The sequence below is a fragment of the Phyllostomus hastatus genome, unplaced genomic scaffold (genome assembly GCF_019186645.2).
Source record: "Phyllostomus hastatus isolate PE091 unplaced genomic scaffold, TTU_PhHast_1.1 phas_scaffold_216, whole genome shotgun sequence".
In the NCBI taxonomy this organism is placed as follows: domain Eukaryota; kingdom Metazoa; phylum Chordata; class Mammalia; order Chiroptera; family Phyllostomidae; genus Phyllostomus; species Phyllostomus hastatus.
In genome coordinates, this window is record NW_025334018.1 from 16,462,803 (window position 1) to 16,469,567 (window position 6,765).

Genomic DNA, 6,765 nt, shown 5'->3' on the forward strand with positions numbered 1-6,765 from the left:
AAGGAGAAGGAAGTGGGAGGAGGACCCCAGGCTCAGGGAATGACCTCTGCTTTAATCAAGATGAGCTTCTTTCTTGTAGCCAAGGCCAAGGGCAGCTCCAGAGACAGAGAGGTGACTTCGCCTCTCTGGACTTCCTTTGACTTTGTGTTTGGGAGGATCTAGGGGCTGCGTGGGCATTTTTCTCTTCACCTAATAGCCATGTGGTATGGAGAATGCTCGGAAATTATACCATCTGTTAATTATCCCTTGAATCTGGGTTGGGTAATGAGACTCTCATTTTTGCTGGAGGCTCAAGCCAACACAAAAAACTGCAGCTCTACGTCCAGCTCTCTCCTTTTCTGCAAAAATGAGCTCCTGGGTGGGCGAGAACAGCAGCAGCCTCGGCTCTGAATCGTGGACCATCGTTCTGGGGCCCCTCCAGGTGAGTGGCCTTCCTGCCTGAGAGCAGACAGGTTGGAGGATGCAAGGAGCCTCTCCCTTCATCTCCAAGCACGCTTGGCAAATAGCCCTTAATCCTCTCCGCGCCCTGTCCCCAGGGGCTCAGGACAGCTGCCTTCCCAGTCCACTCTCACCTGCTCAGCTATTTCCACTTCTTAAAAGCAAGAGGGAAACTTCCAAGTTTTCTCTGCAGCACAGTCTCAAACTAGGGCTTGCCCTCGTGGTGTCCTCCTTGACCCCTAGGGGAAGGGCCCCTACTTCATGGAACTTTCCAGCTGTAAGGAGCTTTCTGACTTTCCTCCTACGTGGGAGAAAACCAAGGTGCAGTAAGATCCTGGAGTCTGTTCAAAGGGAATTTACTGTTGCACTTGGCAGTAGAGGCTCTGGAAGGAAAGTCACCTGTTCAGATAGTCCCCAGCTTTCACAGGACTTCAACACTGTTGCTGCTTCCTGAGGGACCCCAGGCAAACATGGAATACAGCTTGCGTATGGCTGGCTCTCAGCTGAATGCGGTAGCATGGGGTAAGAACTCCAGGAGCAACTGAGACAGAAAAGGCTAAAGGAATTCAGAAGAGAGAGCACTGACGGTAGGGGAAATCCCACTGGGCTTCCAGGGGGAGGTGAGACTTGGGTTGCCTTCCTTGGTCAGGAACTTCATTCCTGCCCAAGTGGAATTCATGGGCAAACCCACTTAACCTACAGGTTAAGGGTCTGGTCCAAGATCACACAGCTGGTAGAGATGGCAGACCTGGAATTCGAACGTAGGCAGTCTGGCCAGGGAGTGCATGATCTTCTTATGCAGTGTACTAGGAATGAATGACATGTGAGTGTCTCCTTGGCTGAAGCCAAGGTTGGAGTGGGTGTGTAGTGGCCAGCACAATGAGGGGAAGACAGGGCCGCATTGGGAAGAACCAGGTGACTCCTGTCATTGGTGGAGACTTATGGGCTGAAATCCTGGGACCAGTGGCTTGCTTGGGAGCATTGGGTATAGAGGGGGGCTGCTGATGGGAAAGGTCATAGTATCTTCGGTGGGTGAGCAGGGCACCTTCTCTGGTGGGAGAGAGAGGTGGGGGGAGGTCCTGGTGCCTGGTCCCGGTCCTGGTGCCTGGTCCCGTTCCTGGGCTCAGTGTTGCTTTATAACAGACACAGATGGGGACAGGGGTGGAGCCCAGCCAGGTGGAGCTCCAGATACTGTCTGGGACCAGGGGTGGAGTGGGATGGAAGGTGACCAGGAACCAGTAGCCGCAGGCAGGCTTTGGTGCCCAGTCCACTTCCCCACCACCCTCTTTTCCTTACGGCTGGAGGGAGTACTCCTTGACGGTGGGCACTGTCCTGCTCAGGCTCCCCCCACTCCATGCCTGGCACAGAGAAGGCACCCAGAGTCGTGTGGATTCTTTATGTGGTTGCTTCTCCTCCAAACCAGTCTCTGCTCAATGGCCAAAGTTATCTTTTTTTCAATTAATAAACATTTTTTTAGATTAAAAAAAATCTTCCCCCATTTTTTAAATTTGGAAACTGTCAAGATTCGCAAAAATTGCCAGAATGGTATGACGCACCCCCAGCAGCCTTCCCCCTGGATCCAGTGATTGTTGACACTGTGTGTCCCCCACACTGTGTGTCCCCCGCAGTTCAGTTCCTGGAGAACAAAGGGAAAGGGGGGCACGAAGCCCCCTCAGCCCTCTGCCCCTCAGCGTGAAGCTGCTGAGAGTCAGAAGCAGACCCTCCCCCACATCCCACAAGACTCCTGCCGCGCCCCAAACACGCGCCAGGATTTCTGGTGTCTTCTATTCCCCGGTCGGACTCAAATTCCTCACTGGCCCTCACTCAGAGGACTTCGATGTCTTCTACTTTCAAACCAGAAACCTACGCATTACGTTTGGTCACGTGTCCCTTCAGTTTCCTCACCGCCCCCCCCCCGCCCCCCGCCTCCCTCTTCTCTCTCCCTCTCTGTCTCTCTGCCTCTTTCCTTCTTTCTTTCGATATTGGGTATGGACTGTCTGAAGGGTCCAGGCCAGTTTTCTCGTCGAATGGGCCACGTCGGGACTTCTCAGACTAAAGGATCCCTCAGGGTGTCCTTCGGGGGGTAATACCGTAAGCATGTCGCCCCTTCCCGAAAACCTTGCACTGGGCCTCTCTGTTGTGTCTTGAGTAAAAGCCAACTTCCTCATATTGGTCCACAAAGCCCAGAGTGAAGGGGCCCAGCCCCTTCTTACTCCTCCCCCCTCACTCTATTCTGGGCATCCTGGCTTCCTTCCAGCTGTGGAATTTGGCAGTCTTAAATGTTCCCTTCTTTGTGGCAGGTATAGTCATTTGTAATTACATGAAATATTTATTTGTTCATTTACATGGTTAACATCTAGCAAGCAGTAAGGCCCAGGAACAGGGTCAACACGAGTGCCTTGAAAATCCTAGCACCTGCATGGTATCCGGCATAGTAGGCACTCAGTAAATATTGGTCAAACGGATGGATGGATGGATGGGTGCCATGGAGGAGTGACCAGGTGTCCCTCCACTCCTGGAGCCACCATCCGGAAGGCCAGCTGGGTCTAGAAGAGGCTCCTCTGTGGAGAGTCCTGAGTTCACCCACTTCAGCCACAGAACTGCATTCCCAGCGCCGGCTGCAGCCAGGAGACGTAGGCCTGCCGTCCCAGCCAAGTTACACAGATCTTCTCTAAGGCTCAGTAAAAGATGGCATTGGATGCCTTAATCCAGTGATAGTTTCAACCCACAGAGCCAGCGCTGTTTGCCGGAGGTGGCTCAACAGGCCAGCATTCCATACTAAATACAGTCCGTGTAAGATTCTGCTGAGATAATTTTTGGCTCCTGAGCAGCAAACCCTGAAGCAACACCTTCAATAACTTAGTTGTTCAGTTTACCAGAGCAGGCCAAGTGGGGAAAGCCATAGTAGCTGTGCCCTGGGTGCCGGGTGACGTGTGAGGTGACGTGTGAGAGGGACCCACGTGACAGGCCTCCACCTCTGGCCTCAAGGAGCAGCCTGTCCAAGGTGGACCGAGACGAAGGCGCTGGCAGAGTTGTAGTCATCAGTGTTTCTGTCTGGGGCGGGAGGGGGCTGGGGAAGGCTTGGGAAAGGAGGAGGTGGCATTTGAACCCCCACCCCCCGGAAGGGGAAGGAGGAATTCCGCAGACAGGCAGCAGGAACAAATCCAGAGGGAGAGGTGTGTGTGCGGCCAGGTGCGCTGGCACTCGGAGTTTGGGGTGGGGACAAGCAGAGCAGAAGGGCCTGTTTATCTGAGCTGTGGCCACAGTTGGATGGCTCCAGGTTTTACGTGAGAACTTGAGGGAGCCATCAGGAGCACTGTGGGGGGAGGGGGGATCATGGCTGTAGCCTCTGCAGCCCCAGGCACAGTGAGTAGTTGGGTGGGGGTGTTGGCAGGTCTGCAGGAGGCGGTGGCAGCAGTAGGGGGGCGGGCAGGCTGCTAAAAGGGCGGGTCTGAGTGATGAAGGACTCAGTGGGACTGTGGGAGGCTGGCCCCTAGGGATGAGGAGGGGGTGGCCCAGGGTGACTCCTGGGAGTTTGATATGGGTACCTGAATAACCAGAGGGTGGATCAGTTAAGAAGTTAGACTTGCCCTGGCTGGCATAGCTCAGTGGATTGAGGGCCGGCTGCGAACCTAAGCATCGCAGGTTCAATTCCCAGTCAGGGCACATGCCTGGTTTCAGGCCACGGCCCCCAGCAACCGCATTGATGTTTCTCTCTTTCTCCCTCCCTTCCCTCTCTAAAAATAAATAAATAAATAAATAAATAAATAAATAAGTCTTTTAAAAAGCTTAAAAAAAAGTAAGTTCTAAAAAAAAAAAAAGAAGTTACACTTGGACTTTGAGGTTTTCCACCCGGGTGGTGGAGAGGCTCACTGTGTATTTGGGAGGGGGAGGGTCTGGAGCCCAAGAAGCGTGATTGCCTGAGATCATGGACTTGGGATCAGAGGTAGAGGGCAGGCAGAAAAAGAGCAGGGAGAGGCCAGCGCCCAGGGAACCAGGCAGTTGGGGCAGGTGCTAAATAAACGCCTTATCCCCCCCCCACCCCCCACCCCCGCTTCTTTAGCCTCCCCTCCCCCTCCCCTCCCCCTCCACCCAGTACTCAGGCCTTCTTCCTGCTTCCTCTGTGCAGAACTTTCCACCTGCCCTCTGAGCAGGTGGGGCCCCAAATGTCAAGGAGGCAGCAGAGCCTAGAAGTGTCCACTGTTTGTCTTGGAGGGAAAGGACCCAGAGCGGACCGCCTCGCCAGCCAGGGCAGGGCGGCAGGAAGGTGGCTTTAAGGGGGAGGGGGTGAGCAGGTGGGTGCGTTGAGGGGAAGGAGTGGGGAGGGGAGTGGCAGAAGAGCTAGCTGAAGAACCAGGTCTCAGGGACACCCGAGGGAGGGCGATGAGATCCAGGGCACGAGCAGACCAGGGCTGGCTTGGGAGGAAGAGAAGAAATAAATTTTTTTTTCCTGAGAAAATGGAAGGAGGAGCCCTGGCTGGCGTAGCTCAGTGGATTGAGCGCGGGCTGCGAACCAAAGCATCACAGGTTCAATTCCCAGTCAGGGCACATGCCTGGGTTGCAGGCCACGGCCCCCAGCAACCGCACATTGATGTTTCTCTCTCTTTCTCTATCTCTCTCCCTTCCCTCTCTAAAAATAAATAAATCTTAAAAAAAAAAAAAGAAAATGGAAGGAGGAAAGGATTGAATGCCATTCTAAATGAGTGCTGAGTTCTTTTCTTTCTTCAGGATTAAACAACCAGTCTCTCTGGAGGGTCAGACCGTCTTAATTGCAATTTACACCTCCAGGAAAATAATTTTCCAGACCAGTTCTGACAGCAAGCTTGGGGGTGACGGGTGGGAAGCTCCAGTCCCCTGGAGGGACCCCGACGGCTCTCCAAAATGCAGGGCTTCTCCGCCAACCAATCACAGCAGCAAAGGGGGAACTTCCCTTCCAGAAAGCGGGGCTTTCTCAGAACCAGAGCTCGCCAGGATCCCCTACCTCTGTCCGGCAGGTCCAGGGACCTAGAGCATGGGCCCTGGCAGGGAGGGACCAGGGTTGCTGTCTGGGTCTCCTTTCTGCAGGTTGCTGGGGAGCTCAGTCCCGGCTTTCTGCAATAGGAACCTGTCTGCGGCACCCCCGCCCCCTGGGGGGGGCTCTTAAAAGGGCAATGTCAGAAGCTGAGGTGTCGGCCCCACCGCCCCTCCCCCCCTCCCCAGGATATAGGATTGCACCCCTCCTTTTTTGTGCATCTGGGAGGAGCTTTGGGGGAACCCCATGCTGGGAGGTGAAGGTGGGAGAGTAGGCAGGCCCCTCTCCTGGCACAGGCTCTGACATGCAGCACATTTCTCTGGGGCCCATCCCGGCTCTACCCATCAGGCTCCTCCTGGGAGTTCAGCCAGGGAGGCTTGGGCAGGAGGAAGGAGGCTGGCTGGGGACCCTGGCTAAGCCAGGAAAGCTCCAGGGAAGGAAAAGCGGACAGGTCCCAGGGAAAGTGCCCAGGAGTGATTTCAGGTGAGCGCAGCCAGGCTCCTTGGGCTTACATTGGGTGCCCACACAGTTGCCCTCCTTAGAATTTCTTTCTCTGAGTCTGGCTCCTGGTCATCTCTCTCTTGGGAGAGAAGCTTGGTGTCTTCTCTCTTGCCTACAGCACCCAGACCTGCATCCTGGGCCCTGCGTTCCTGGGTGTGGGAACCAAGGGTTGTTCAGGGACCCAGGGCTCTGACTCACTCCACTCAGCCTCAGGGGGTTGTTTGCTAACTGAGGTAACTTGGGCAGCTGCCCTTGGAGATGGGGCAGGTCAAGGTGCCAGGGATGAGGGCATCAGCTGTGGGCTGTGCAGGCGGCTGCCAGGGTGGAGTCAAGGTTATCTGGTCCTGGTCCCAAGTGCTCAGCTTCCAGGCTGGCCAGCCATCCCTAAAGGAGGCTTGTGCCAGCCCATCCCTCCACTGCAGGGAGGGAAGGAGTCGGGGTTTTAGCTCACCCTGGAGAAACGCAGGCCACACCCTTCCCAACGACTGAGGTCTTCAACAGCAAGGGCTGTGTCCCATTCTTTCTCTGCTCCCTGCCCTTAATGGTGCCTGGCACAGGGGCAGCGCTCAGTAAACGTGTGCGCCCAGGGGCTCACCGGCTGCATTCCAGTGCACACCCTGCAGGGAGGGACCTCAGCCACAGGGGCATCCTTTCCTTCACGACCACCCCTTTCTCCTCTGGCTTCCAGAGGAAGGGGAGATAGACTCCCTACTAACAGACTAGTGGGTCCACACGGCAGCCATATGCTGAGCCTCCGTGCATTCCTTTTCTCTAGGCAGGCTCCCAGGCCAGTCCACACCCTGACCCAGCCGCAG